The sequence below is a fragment of the Urocitellus parryii genome, unplaced genomic scaffold, assembly GCF_045843805.1.
Source record: "Urocitellus parryii isolate mUroPar1 unplaced genomic scaffold, mUroPar1.hap1 Scaffold_40, whole genome shotgun sequence".
Lineage (NCBI taxonomy): Eukaryota > Metazoa > Chordata > Mammalia > Rodentia > Sciuridae > Urocitellus > Urocitellus parryii.
Genome location: NW_027553586.1, coordinates 7,203,375 through 7,220,202, shown reverse-complemented (window position 1 = coordinate 7,220,202; position 16,828 = coordinate 7,203,375).

The following is a 16,828-nucleotide window of genomic DNA, read 5'->3' as shown; positions in this document are numbered from 1 at the left end:
AATGTGAACATAATATCAAAAGAATCCTGATTTTACTTCTTGAAATTGGGTCATCAGGAAAACAGCATATTTTTTTCCTGTTAAAAAAAAGTATGGATAGTAAAAATATACATAACTACTATTATCCATAATTATTATTTTGTTCATGGTGAGAGGGGCTTAATTTCATTTTGTTGCACATGGATTTCAAATTTTCCCAGCACCATATGTTGAAGAGGCTATCTTTTCTTCAATGTATGTTTTTTGCACCTCTGTCTAATATAAGATAACTGTAGTTATGTGGGTTAGTATCTATGTCCTCTATTCTGTACCATTGGTCTACCAGTCTATTTTGGTGCCAATACCTTGCTGTTTTTGTTACCATTGCTTTATATCTAGGGTATATAAAGAACTCAAAAAGTGAAACATCAAAAAAAATCAATAAATGGGTCAAAGAATTGAATAGACACTTCTCAGAAGGTGCTATACAATCAATCAACAAATATATAAAAAAAGGTTCAAGATCTCTAGCAATTAGAGAAATGCAAATCAAAACTACTTTAAGATTTAATCTCCCTCCAGTCACAATGGCAGCTATTAAGAATACAAACAATAACAAGTGTTGGTGAAGATGTGGGAAAAAGGCATATTCATACATTGCTGGTGGGACTGCAAAATGGCAGCCAACATGGAAAGCAATATTGAGATTCCTTGGAAAACTGGGAATGGAACCATCTTCTGACCCAGTTATCCTGCTCCTCATCTATACCCAAAGGACTTAAGAAAAACATACTACAGGGAAAGAGCCACATCAATGTTCATAGTAGCACAATTCACAATAGCTAAATTGTGAAACCAACTTAGATGCCCTTCAGTATATGAATGAATAAATAAAATGTGGTGTACATATACAATGGAATATTACTCATCAATAAAAGAGAATAAAACCATGGCATTTGCAAGTAAATGGATGTAGTTGGAGAACAAAATGCTAAGTGAAGTTAGCCAATTTCAAAAAACCAAATGCCAAATGTTTTCTTTGATATAAGGAGGATGATTCATGTGGCATATATACACAATTCATAGTAGGGTTGAAAGGGGGAGCAATGGAATATTAGATGAACTCTAAATAGAGGAAAGGGAAGGGAGAATAAAGGAGGGTAAGGGCGTTAAAAATATGGTGGAATGAGATGGAAATCATTATCCTAAGTATATATATGAAGACATGAATGGTGTGAATATACTTTCTATACAACCAGAGATATGAAAAATTGTTCTCTCTATGTATAACATGGATTGTAATGCATTCTGCTCTCATATATAACAAATTAAAATAAAAACATTTAAAACTAAAACTTTGCTTGTCATTATGTAATTTTCAGTTTTAACTTTCTATGGAGTACATATCATTAACACTGACTTCTTGGAAACTTTTAGTCCACTATGTAGTCATAACCAAATGCAGAAAACCTAGGATATATATTCTGAGTACAATTAATTTAAAAGAGTTAAGAGTTAAACCATAATTTAAGTCCATCTCATTTATTGATTCTTGATTTTAATTCTTGTGCCACAGGAGTCTTATTAAGGAAGTTGGAATCAAAATTCCACATGATGGAGATTTGGACCTACTTTTTCTCCTATTAGATGCAGGGTCTCTGGTTGTATTCCACAATCTGTGAGGTAAATAGAGAGTCTATATCTTGGGAGCAAATCTTTACCTCTCACAGATCAGATAGAACACTAATCACTAGGGTATGTAAATAACTCAAAAGCTAGGCACCAAAAACAAACAAACAAATAAACAAATAACCCAATCAGTAAATGGGCCTAGGACTTGAAGAGAAACTTCTCAGAAGATGATGCGCAATCAATCAAGAAATAAATGAAAAGATGTTCATCATCGCTAGCAATTAAAGAAATGCAAATCAAAACCACTCTAAGATTTCATCTCACTCCAGTCAGAACTGTAGCTATTATGAATACAAACAACAAAAAATGTAGGTGATGGTGTGGGGAAAAAGGTACACTCATACACTTTTGGTGGAATTGCAAATTGGTGTAGCAAATATGGAAATCAGTATGGAGATTTCTTGGAAAATTGGGAATGGAACCACCATTTGACCCAGCTGTCCCTCTCCTGGGTCTATATCCAAAGAACTTAAAAACAGCATATTCAGGAACACATACATGTCAATGTTTATAGCAGGAAAATTCACAAAAGCTAAATAGTGGAACCAACCTATATAACCTTCAATAGATAAATGAATAAAAAAAAAGTGGCATATATACACAATGGAATATTACTCAGCAATAAAAGAGAATAAAATCATGGCATTTGCAGGTAAATGGATGGAGTTAGAAAAGATGATGCAAAGTGAAGTTAGCCAATTAAAAAAAATTCTGAATATTTTCTTTGATATAAGGAAAATGATTCATAGTGGAATAGGGAGAGGGAGCATGGGAGGGATGGAGGAATTCTAGATAAGGCAGAAGAGTTGGAGGGGGAGGGAGTGGGCATGAGGTAATTAATGATGGTTGAATGTGATGATCATTATTATCCAAAGTACATGTATGAAGACACAAATTGGTGTGAATATACTATGTATACAACCAGAGATATGAAAAATTGTGCTCTATATATGTAATAAGAGTTATAATGCATTCTGCTATCATATATAATTTCTAAAAGTTAATTAATTAATTAAAAAGTAGTTAAACCATAAAATGGTATTTTTCATAACAATGTCATGGTTACTTTATTTCTAGATAAATAATATTTTTTTTCTTTGAGACTTGCATTTATTAGACTTCATAATATTTTAGAAAATAGCATGAAAATACTTAAGGTTAAAAATCATACCATGCACTTAAGAAAAAAGAAAAAAATACCAATTATTTTAAATATAAATGTCTTTTGGCAAATTCTGATACTAAATATGTTGCATACTTATTAAGAAATGCTTTACCAGCTCATTGAAGACTACTTTCCTCATTTAGTGTTCTCCTTTTGTCCCTTAATTGTACTACAATATTATATGGGAGCCATTTAGATGCTGCTTTATAATTAGTGTTTATTCAATATAAACGTTTACTTTGTGGTATGCCAGGGTGAGTTTTTTTGAGCTCTAGAAGAGAAAATAAAATTCTCTGATTTTCCAGTACAGACGACAACATGCCAATGGAATGTTCTCACATTTGTAGCCTGGATTCATAGCTTATAATTACTTAAGAATAATTTTTTGCGTTTGAAATTTTTAAGGTAGAATTAATGTATAAAACAAGAAAATAGCCTTTCATTGTGTTTGTATTGAGTTATAATTTACTTGCTTTTGTTGTGGAATCAAGACTGCATAATTAGCATGTTCCTTTGTATTGAGTAATTCCAATATCCACAGGCAGGTAATTTTGTGCAACACTCAGGGGCACAGATAATGTATAAGATATGTTCCAAGGGTACCCATAAGACAAAAGGTAGTGATTATGCTTTGTAATAATCAGTCATTCATTATAATCCAATAATGTATGTTTTTTTCCTCAGCAAAGTTTACCAGACGTGTATAAAAAAAATCCTTGAACTCTCAAAAAAACAGTCTTGTTTAGACACTATCACTACAGTTTGCAAATCTTTCTGATGAACATTGACACTGTTTTAAGCAAATTAAAATATTGATAGTCTAATCTACAATGTGGTGGTTATAAAGTGCTACACCCAAGTATCTTTCTCATTCACATTCTAAATGTCCAAACTATTCATTAAAACACCTACTAAGAGGAAATTTCTATTTTAGATAAAGAGAACTAATGTTTACTGTTTTTTGCCATCATTATCTCTCACACAGAATTAGTTGGGAAGCAATACATCTTGTCACTACAGTATTTTCAAGGCAGAAGTATATGCATGAAAGTTCAGCCCTGATTCTCTGAACGGAAGAAAAGTATAGGTGCTGCTCTAACAGCACCTAGGGCTGCTGTAAAAAAAAAATGTAACAAACTGGGTGAGTTAGAAGAAATAATAAGTATTCTTTCACAGTTCTGAATGTTAGAAATCAGAAGTTCAGGGGTTGTTAAAATGTCTTCCTTCTAATGACTAGAAGGAAGTATTTGTTAAATGCTTCTCTGTTGGTTTTTGGTAGCCTCAGTCTTTCCCTTGGCTTTTAGATGACTTGCCTGGGTCTTTACATCTTCCATCTGTGTGTCTCTCTGCAATCCAAATTTCTTCCTTTTTATAGTGACACAGTCATATTGACTTTAGTGTACATCACAAATAGCTGCTTTTAACTTAATTATATATTTAAAGACCTTATTTTTAAGTAAGGCTACATTCACAGGTGCTGGAGGTTACAATTTCAATATTTTCAATGTATAATATGCACTAGGGAGAAAGATAAAGCTTTTTAGGCAGAGCCTTGTGGTGTCATATTTTGCAAAACCTTCTGGGAAAGACCTGTGGATTTCATGAAATACCCAGAACAATGTTACTAGATTTATGTTTACTGCATTCCTAAATCATGAGAAAGTAGACAGCTGTGAAAATTCATTTATTATATGTTCAGATTTAGTTGGATTTGCAAATAAGAAGTTCGTAACAGAACTTGGCCTTCACAGTTCTATCTCAACCAACCTTCCCATTACACACTCCCAATCCGATCTTTTGTTTTAGTTATTATCCAAGTCTAGTTGGAGTACTGATTCGTTCAGGCTCAGCAGGTTTTTCCTCAATTGGTGGTAAAACTAATGAGAATCTGGTGATCACTTAGTGATCATTTTGGGTGTGTGGTGGGAATTTATGTTCTTTCAGGTGTGAGATGATAGTGTTTATTAATTTCTTGCTTTGGGGCTTAAATATTTGTGAGCCGAATACATTCAGAAAGTATTTCATCATCACTGGAAAATAAAGCATTTCCTTAAGATGTGAGCTGCTTTCTTTCTAATTTATGGGTTTGTTTTAACTTGTGACTGAGATTATAATTCTGAAACAAACTCTCAATGTATTTAAGTGTCAATATTCAAGAAAATGTTTTGTTTCAGTGTAAGATTTTAGAGTATTTTAGTACCTGATAAGGATTCATATATTAGATGATAAAGTTTTTAATTTCAAGAATCATTGTTTTAAATGGTTTGTTAATATTTATATAAACTATATAAATATATAGTCCCCAAATTTTTCAGAAAGTAAAGAAACTATCATTTTGAAAAAAAAAATACAAACTTTGAAACAATCAAAATCAAAATGTTATTGAGGTGAATTTTGGGAAACATTATCTTTTTAATATTGTTGATCAAAATTATTTCTCCCTCCTATATGCCTACATAACATTTTCACTTCCAGAAGCATGACCTCTTTTTTAATAAAATCTAGATTTGGAGATGTTTGATTTTGTTCTTGTAGCTGTTTGTGCTGATTTAGTGAAGAATACTCAATGTGCTTAGATAAAATGTTTTCTGACAGAAAAAAAATAATATTGTTTCCATCTAAAGTGCTTTGTCTTGGGGTAAAAATAGCCAATTCCAGTCTTTCTTTAGAAAAAAAATCATAGCATTTATATTATAACAATGTCAGAGTCAGAGGGGTGGCTTACCAGGCTGTATTTCTGAGAAACTTCCTAAAATCAGAGTTTCCAATCACACACGGCCAGTTAAGCTCTTCATCTTCCCTAGGTAGATAAATTGAGTGCCATGCACTTTGCTGTGCACAGAACTTTGAATGAAACCTTTTAAAGTAAACGTCTTGTTTGCTGTGACTAAAATTCAAAAGACTTTTGCAATTGTTATTAATAAAATCAGTGTACATGGTGGCTGATCTTTTCTGAGATATTGCTGGATATTACTAAGCATTTACATAACCTTGCAATTTGAAAAATAACTACACATTGTACCCTCATCAATTGTTTTTCTGGAAAAAAATTAATGGTCTGTACTTTATGATAAGCCATCCTCACTGATATTAACAAAACTATAAATAAGAGTGATTTTAGGATTTGTTAAAATATATTTATAAATAGTTAATGAAATCACTTTACATCCTCAAGATGCAAAGTTATTTTGAGTTATTATTATTAAAATGATGAGTATAATAGAACAAAGGGAAGTGAGAGGAAATACAAGGAAAAAACAAAAGTATAGAACACAATACTTATAGATAAACACAGGTTATTCATTTATAAAACTAACTTATGCTAAAATGCTAATACAATTAAACCATCTAATTGTTCCTTTTTCTATAATTTCCTTTGCCAAAAAGAAGTCAGCCTATGATTCTGATATTTTCTCCATTGAAATCTTAGGATTATAATAGTGAATCATTGTACTATAAAATAACTAGAATTGGAATCCTTCTGATCTGATAATTTGTATCAAACTTGGCTAAACTTTAACCTTCTAAGGTTGTGAGAATCAAATTAAATATGTACAGATAAAAATATTCAGCATATTGCTTGCCACATAATTAAAGCTTGAGAAATTTTAGCTGTCATTATGAATATGGTAAATATAAATTGTTATATTTTATAATATTTTAATAATTATTATATTCTCCATATGAACAGTATTTTTTGTGTATGTGTGACACAAGAGAAGAAAAATGTTTGTGACTTATTGTATGTATATGGGTGGGAATGTGTATTTTTTTAATAGACTGAGGTTTCTAAAAGGAATATTTTATTAAACATGAAAGAGATTAGAAAGCAATGGAAGACACACAAAGAATAAAAGGGCAAGAATGCAAATTAAGACAGGTAAGGAATAGAACAAATAAAGGAAAGATTACGAAGGCAATAATGAATGTCTACTTAACTTTGAAATGTTTTCCTTTAAGTACTGCACTAAAAGATATAAAGAACAAAACAAAATATGTACCATTTTAAAAATTATATTTTATTATTTCCCGATCATTTTAACCTTCCTTTTTTCTCTGTTGCTCTTGCAATACCTATTTGAGTTTATGGGACAATTTTTTTAAATCAGTTCTTTTTAGTTATACATGACAGTAGAATCCATTACAAATAATTGGGATATAGTATTTAGATTTCTTTATAATAGGTGAGGAATTTGGGCCTAGAAATTTTAAGTGACTTGACCAAGGTTATAAAACAAATAAACAAGAAGACCTGAAATAAAATATATTTCTTTCTAGTGTTATTTGATGATATCAAATTGTCACTTTGTAAGTAAATCTTACCCAAGTGGATTATTTCAAATGCTTGTTGAACAGCTACCATGTGAGAACTCTGTCATATGCTTAGCAGACTTCTTATCATTTAAGGCTTTTAATAGTCTAGTGAACATGTTAGACAAAATATTTGACAGCACAGGTGTTTCCCTTTAAATTTTGAATATCAGCTTGTTTATTTCATCTTTTAAATATCACCTGTGTATCTCAGGTTTCAACACAAATGTATGTGTCTTCATATTGTTCCAACTTTCACAGGGTCTTGCAAATGAATAATTTCCTACTGACCAGCTTTCATTGGCACCTTGGAGTTACTTCATAAGTACTTGAAAAATGAATTAGGTAATAAATTATCATGAATAAAAGAATGAAGGAATGACTGAATGTACTCCCATGTAAAATATCTGTCTAGATGTCTGGGAATCATAAGGTAGAGAATGACATAGAGTTCATAAGAAAATGATATAAAATCTCTTGTATGGTCAGTTATATCCACTTGTAGCAGTCAGGGAAGGTGTTTAATGTTGTTCCTAGAAAGCTATCAATCAGTCACTTTCCCCCCCAAAAAAATAATTGTACAATTGATATCCATTAAAACTAACCCTTTCTGTCAAAGTGAATAGGGCAATCACCTTCGTATTTGCAGTGTCAACACACAAAGTTTTAACTAAATAACCCATAAGGACAGCTTATTCAGAAAAAAAGAATGTCTCTTTTGTTCACATCCATGTCCCTAAGAACTAGACTATTTACTTGTATATATGCTAACACTTAGATGCAAATTTATATTCACTGTATAGACATACATTCTTCAGCCAAACTAGTATAAGATAGGAATTTTCTAAATGTTTTGTTTTTTCTATGCTTTGTTTATAAAATGAAAGAAAATGTTGCTTAGTTGATTCACAGAATTAAGCTGCAATGTCTTAAAATGTACCAGTAAATTTTATATGCATTGTCTTGTTCCTATTTAGATAGCCATAGCTCAACAGAATTATTAAAACAAACCCTCTTTTTCTATTGAGACAAATGTTATCTTTAAGTAACTAATCCCTCTACTTTTATTGATTAAGAGTTAATATTTTAAATGATCATCAGAGGAAAAATCATCTTGCTTTGTCTTATAATTATAATTATGATGTTTTTAAGAGGCAGAATCCCTAGAATTGTTTAGTTTAAATTAACAACAGGCAAAATTAGTTTCTGATTTTTTTTTGACTTTAAATTTTTTTACATTTTATTATTTATAAAAGAGTATATACTTATAACATATATAAAGGTAGGAACATTTCAAATAATTGAGATAACATCCCTCCATCCACCAACTTTTACCACTTCCATTTTAACAAAGTGGTGCATTTCCCTCCATATTTTTTCCATGTTATTCCGTGTTTACCATGTTCCACATTTGTGTCCATAAAAGAGTTTACCATTTGTTTTTGATTCTGTCACTTATCTATTTCCCTTGGCTTTTCTATTTCTCAGCTGGTATTATATAACATACCACAGTATAAGCATACATAATTTTAATAGTAGAATAATGGGGTCTGGTACCATTCTTTCCCTGACAGACATGTGCGTTATTCCCAGTGCTTTACCCCTTTATATGAAGCTAGATGAGGCTATCGAAAACATACTTTTATGCACCCGTACTTTCATTTTTACAGAATAAATTATTAAAGGAGGAATTTCTAGACCAAAATGTGTATTCACTTATACTTGAGTACACATTGCCATATTATCTTCAAAAGGCTGTAGCAATTAATGGTTCCATCAGCAATGAACAAAAAGCATTTTATTCCATGGAGTCTCACCAGCACTTAGATACCATACCACTTTTTTTGAACTTTTGAAATTTAAAGAGCAAAAAGTAATATTTAATTGTCGTTTTACTTCACCTTTTCCTGACTTAGTAAAATTTAACAGCTTTTTATATTATTGAATAGTTAAGTTTCTTCTGTAAATTGATACTTGCCAGTTTTTAAAATATGCACATTTCATCACTTTTCTTATCAATTTATAGATGCTCTTTCTACATTCATGAAGAGTGACCCTTTATCTGTCATATGCAGATATGAAAAAAAATCTTCCCCCAGTGAATCATTTGGTTTTTAGCCTTTTTTTTTTTTTACAAAATAATTTGCCATAATAATATGTTTTACTTCTATATGTAGTTAAGTCTCTCTTTCTCTCTTTCTCTTTATGGCTCTGGGTTTCAATCTTTTTTTTTTTTATTTTTTTAAAGGAATTGTAGATACAGTTTATTTTAGAATTAACATTGGATGGATGCACTCAATTAAAAGACTATTTAAACATCTGAAGCACTGTGTCCTGGTAATCAGTTGTTTCCATTACACCCAAGGTCTGAATAATCTATTTAGTAATTTTATAAACAAGACTCACTCCACTGCCATCCTTGGTCATCTGTTGTAATTATTCATGAAATTAACAGTGTGTGCTAGAATGTATCTACATTTTAATACAGAACTAAAAGCCATTATTGGATTTTATTATCTCTAGTATCTGACTTTATTCTAATAAATTTTAAAAATTTGAACTACTATATTGACATGCCTTTTCCATGTCTGAAGAAACTGTTTTGAAAGTAACATCTGACTCATGAAGAGCGGGAAAAGAAAGGTAAGTGTAATTGCACCCTGCTTCTATAGAATGACAAAATCTAATCTATGACTTTATCATTTCAACAATTTAAAAATATTGCTTACAGCTGCTATTGGGTAAATCTGTATATAATAGTAAAAGTCAAAGACTATTATATGTCATAAGATCCTGAAAGTGGTCTTAGGAAATGGTTTCTTATGTGTTAATTTCTTTCCTTTTTAGCAACTACCAACTTTATCACATACTAAATTAATCTTAAAAACTTTAAATTTTTCCCCAATATTCTCATACTTTATCTACTCACCCATCAGAGAATATTTTATTCTCTTTTCTACTGCTTAAAAGTATATTTGTTTGCCCTTGTTTCAAATTCAATATTTTTCATGACATTGATAAGTAATTCTTGCTTTATTTCTAGGCAGACTTAATAGATAATCAGATTCCCAAATTTAATAGTATCATATTCAAACAGTTATTTGCAACTCTACAAGTAAGAGATATTATGTCATTTGAAAAAAATGATTATGGGTGCATTCCCCTCGTTTTTGTCCTATTAAAATCTTTTGCTAATTCAGTAGTTACCTCAGGCCACCAAGTCATCTGTAAAATCAGAAACCCTGTCCTTTGTCCTCACTTGCTCCCAAATATTCCTCACCTTTACAAACTTGTGCAAAGACTAGATATTTATCTATATCATCTTTGAATTCTATACAACTTATTAGTTGTATCATATTTTTTTTTTCATTTCTTAATCTTATGGGAACTTCAATGAAGGTATTAATTTATAAATTATTTCCACATTTGTATAAAAATCTCTAGTGACAGAATTAAAGTCCAGGATTTTCAGATAAACTCTCTGACATCTGTCTGATATTTGGGCACATAGTATTTCATTTTTAAAAATTTTAAATGCTAATTGAGTATGTCATTCTATCATTTAATTTAAATCACTGGAATATATATATATATATATATATATATATATATATATATATATATACACACACACACACACACACACACACACACATACCATTCATAGGTCTGAAATGAGTCAAATTCAAGATCATTTAGCACACTGAGTTGGTTCACTTAGAGATTTGTAAAAATAAGGCTTTCAAGTTCTCATCTTTTTTTTTCTTCTCTAGTCAGTCTTGAAAAATGCCCAGACCACCCAAATTGGGCATACAAAGACCAGTTCTTCTCTCTTTTTTTTCTTTTCCTATACAAATAATCACAAATCTTACTCATCATATGTCCAGCATGTCTTTCTGTTACTTAACACTCCTTAGTCAATATCTATAAATATTTATCCACTAGGGAGGGGTTGTTTTAAGGAAAGTGTTTGCTGTCTTGATAATAATGAGCAAAATGAGTGAGTACTATTATTCTCTCTCCTTTTCCCCTTTTTCTTAGCCTCAGTGCTGGATGGGAAGCTTGAAACTAGAGCAGTCCTCCAATATAAGAATGTGTGAGGTTACACCCTGTACTATCAATTTAGCAAAGTGGAAAGATTAAGACATGCATTGTGGGCAACTAGCTCAGTAACATCAATTGTGTATTATGAAGGTTTCTGTCACACTGGCAAATACTGCTTTCTGATATGTTAACATTATAATTTTAATATATGATCACTGTGGAATCTCTCTATACTGTCACATAAAATAGCATATTTCCCCTTATTTTTATAGCTATTTTTACTTTTGTGTAAAATATTCAATAAGAATATTAAAAACAAGATTATTTTCCTCGGTAAAAATTTACTTAAGGCAATTGCAAAGCAAAGCCTTGCATAATTTCCAAACCTTTGTTATATTTTACCACATTACAAAAGAAATCATATGAATCTCCTTTAAAAAAAATAAACAAGGTAATACTGACATTGACCTGTTCTTGGACCTCATTTTCCAGAAGTACAGTCAGATTGAGATGAAAGTTTTCACTTTCTTGTTTCCTAACTCTATATGTGGGAAATACAGTTTCCCTTGATGCTGCAAAAGGCTACCAAGTTAAATCCTTATCTTCTTGTGTATGATTCAGAGAAGACAAGCCTCAGAGATCTAAATAGTGGAAATAATTATAGACTTTTCTAAGTCCACTCACGGCTTGAATGTGGAGTATGGCAGCATTGGTATTTTAACATGACATCTAGTATCTGAAAAGAACCTACTGTATTATTATTTTTCTTTAAAAAAATCGAAATAAAAACCGTTATACTTCTGTAAGAACACAAACGGAAAATGTGTTTTTGTTTTCAATTTGACCTTTTTGAGTTAAAAAAAATCAACCTCACAGGTTTGCATATGATGTTTAATTTCTAAGCCAATTAAACATTTAATGAATACTTTCATGCTATCTACATGAAAAATATACTACTAACTACACCCTGAAAAACATACATCAAATGAACCATTTTAAAAAGTTGTTTCTAAATTAAAAAGCACCAATAGATATTCAGAAGGACTATTTTGATTGTTCAAATACCTTTGTCAGAATTCAAGGCAAAGCATCATTTTCATATAAAAAGTCATGATGATCACATTAATATTTCTTTCTCAAAAAGTAGCATTTACTTTCTCTTATTATAGTCCTACTAGATGGGAGGGGCATTTCTAATATGAAACTATTGATTTTGACATGTTAGTTTTGCTTGATGCAATTATTACTTTTAGAAAAACAGTAAATAAATAAAAGTTTTATACTTGCTGATAGAAATTGTGGCATAGTCTGATTTTTTTAAGCTATAGAGCCAAGTTTCATATTTCAAAGTTGAAAAGATAAGAATAAAATTCTATGTTCTGGGACTTTTGTTTTTGAAACCTGAACATTAATTCTTTTAGATAGTCCCTTAGGCTGGATAATATCAAATTTTAAAAGTACAGACATTCTATTATATTTTATTAGAATGCACACTTAAAATAAAAGTGATGTTTTATAAGAGGGCATGGTACATATTTTTTTCCACATGTTCAGTAATTTTTAAATTGAACCATGAAACAACTGTTTAAAATCTTTAGCAATATGTTATTATTACATATTGATGAATTTTAAAATTTTAAAATAATTTTGAATGTTTAAAAACAAAAAAAGAAAGTTAAAGCAACTTCATCAGAAACAACAAATCAACAATCAACAACTGATTTCATAACACATTGTATTTAAAATTACTGATCTTTATTCTTAGTTTACTTTATCAAACTCAATTTACTTATATCAAATATTGCCCATTCAGATCCTATCAGCTTTTCTATAGAACTGTTCTAATATAAATTAGAGCTTTCAGTAACCCATTCACTATAAAAATTAATCTTTCTCTTTTCAATAAAATGTTCACCCTGCAGAGCTATATTTTGATCATATTTATTAATTCAAACACTTTATCCAATTGTAAACTTATCTAAATTATGTTTTTCCTGCATATTCAATGCAGAAAAATTATTACTGTATTAATATTCAGAGCTTATTGAAATGGCAGAGCTTTCTAAAGGAAAGTAATTGCATTTGGAATTCAGGACTTAAGGTATTTGTATGTTTGTTTATTTTTCCACCTGATCAAGAGTTCCTACTCTAGGAGATACTTTTTCCCAAAACTGAATCACAAATATTCTGAACAGTCCAGGTATGATTTTCTATTTATCAATAAATAAGAACATCAAGGATAGCAAAGGAAAATTACAGTAAGTGTTCACTGTAGACCCCAGAAAAGAAATACATATATTTTCTTCACCAGTGACTGGAAACTTTCCTAAATCTTCACAATGGTCCCTTCAAGATAGTGTGTATCTCTTCATGGAAATGTTGCTGAATCTTAGTCTACCAATATTATCCTAGTTTTTTTAAAAAAAACTTATAAATATACAAACATCAAAAGTATTTATTGTTCTCTCAATAATATCAAGTTATTCTAGTAGCATTTATGGAAAATTATCTGGAGATATCTATGGTTCACAACACCTTCCTTCCATTGGGAAATTCATATAGATAGCAAATGGTTACTTATTGCATTTGGTAGTTTTATTCTACAGGAATATATATATTCACTTAAAACTTCAGACAGGAATCTATGATTATTGTTTCAAACTTTCTCCTTTAAAAGTTTTCCTGTCTCAATTAATAGTCCCACAGATTCTTACATTAAAACATTTGAGGTCAATCTAGATACTACTCTGACTCTCTCATGCTGCACTTTTAAATTCTGTCAGGACATGCCATTACTTCTATCAGTTCCTACCACTGCCACTGCTAACAGTTCACTCTATGTCACCATCATCTCTCACCTGAAGTATTGCAATATCTTTGTGACTGATCTCCCCACTTCCACCTTTGTCCCCAGTCTATTTTCCACACAGTTGCTAGAGTGATCCTATTAAAATGTCAAGTCACATCAGATCAACTCTATAAAATATTTTCTCTGTAAAATGAAACCCTTAAAATGGCCATCCGGATGCTCCATGATCTGTAAACTCTTGGACCTTATCTCCCAGAATGCAACCTCACCTTCACTTAGCTAATATCATATTGATGTCTTTGCTCTTCAACCAAACAGGACATGCCTCCAATTTAGGTTTTGAGCAATGACTTTTGTATGTCAAGAATGCCCTCTCTTAAGGGATTAGGATTACCTCAAAACAACCAAGTAATTATTGTTATCATATTTTTAGGTAAATTTAATGGCAATCAATATATTCCCTATTAGTAATACATTTAACAAGAAAAATGAATAGAAATTTTGTAAGCCCCGTGTTAATTGTTGACAGATTTGATGCTCCCATTTTATAAGAAGGTTAAATCATGATTCATATTGGTATGTTTGCATGACAAAAAATACTGATATAATATTGTAGTCCTTGATTTCCTTTTATATTTTTTCCTTCATTTTGCATCATTTTATAATATAAATCTAAAAATATAACAAATTCAGGGTAAGGTTGAATTTGATGTATTATACTACTATAAAATATATCTACAAACAATTTTATAGTATATGATTGAATAGTACTTTAGTGTTTATAAGCAGTTTATACTTTTACACATCATTTATTCTATCAATATACAAAATATTGACTTTTATACTGAATTTCATATTAAAGTAAATAAATTCAAAACAATATTCTTTTCCTCTAAATGCAAACATTATATACATTTTTCTCACTATATTAACCATTTTTAATTATTTACCAATTCTCAAACTCTCATATAAATTTTAAAGGCATACACTTGGATAGTGTATGCTTTTAAAATTTAAAAGCTATAATAAATAGTGATTATTTGAATAACGTTTGTAATATATGCTTCTTAATTGCCTTCTAATAAAACTTTTGATACCAATATGAGAGGAATCTGTGTGTATAAGATGTGCTGATCCTCATAAATTTACTAACCATTTCAGGTATTATGAATAAAATTTTCTGCAAAACACATTGCATCTGGCTGGTTCCATTTAATGTGTACTGCTTAAGCATTATTATATATCACAGTTGTCACACCCAATGGGGTTGAGGGGCAACTCTACTAATTCTGTCATCTTTTCAACCTACTGAAAAATCCTGGACTGATTGCATGACACCTATATCCACATTATATCTTGAAGAAAGTTCAATTAAATAGACTCTCAATGGAAGGAAGTGAGACATTTGAAATCATGTACCCAGAAGTGAGAAGATTCTTTAAGAAATGAAAAAAACTATGAGGGTCCATTCAAAGAATAAATAGCTAGTTCGAAGTAAAGAATTTATATCATGAAGATATAGAAGGCATATTTATAAGCACAGAGCATATATATTATACTCTCTTAATACTGCTTATTTGTATTTGATGAAATAATGGGAATAAATAGATATTCTTGTTATATTTTTGTTAATGTTTAGGTAAAACTTCATGTTTCTCTTTATAAATGGGAAACAGAGAAGAGAGAAGGTGCATACAGTGACAAAATGAGTAAATACTGTCTTTTTTCTTTGATACACTCCTAGAATACAATGATGATTAATGAATAGAAATTCAATGAAATATATTTATGAAGGGAAAATACATTTAGATAGAAGACTGAAATTGATGATAAATAAGAACTCAGAGATGACGAGAAATAAAAAATTTAGGGATGGCAAGAAATTAAATTTAAGAATGTTATTAATAAATAGACATAAGAAATTATGAAGTATTGGATACAAAAATGCCTAACAGACTGACTCCTAAAGCTAAAATTTGAAAACTGTAAAATTACTCAATACTTCTTCACAATTCAAAATTCTATATTTGCCTTTACTGTTTGTATGAGGTCCAGAAATCTAACCAAAGGTGAGGACAAAAAATTCTTCTATATGTGTCCATGGGGAAATTTTCACAGACGTCATTTTAAAATGTTAACCCACATTTGTTCTCTATATCATAACAAATCAACTTAGTCATTGAATTTAGAATATGACACGTAGCTATTTTTTAAGCATTCTTCCCTCCTCCCCTACTCTCCTCTTTCTCCTCCTCCTCCTCTTCCTCCTTCTTCTCTCTCTCTTTCTCTATCTCTCTCTCTCTCTCTTTCTCTCTCTCCCTCCCCCCTCCTTCTCTCCCCCCTCCTTCACCTCCCTCCCCCTCTCTCTCACTAACAGGCATTGCTAATTTGTCTATGTACTTTTCATATTAATAACCAAAGCAACATAAAAAAAATGAAATCTAGTAAGCTTGTCCCAATCAACAAAGCAAACAAAGATAAATTCTGCCATTCCTGAGATAAAATTCTTGGTTAGGTTAAGGTCTTATATTACACCCTCATCTCATAAAGAAAAACTTCATTTTTAATCTTAAAAAGAGTTTAAATTATGGCACGTATTCACGTGTTGAAATGTATGCTACCCTTTAATATATGCTATTTTTGTATTAGTTACAAAATGACTTAAAGATAAATCAAAATGTGCACATGTACAGATATATGCTAGTTTTCAGTGACTTAGGATTTTAAAATAATGTAAGATAAATCAAGAATAAGTCTAAATTGATTTTATGTTAAAATGACAATATTCTGAATATGTTATGTTACATTTAAAAAATCAATATTTTTTA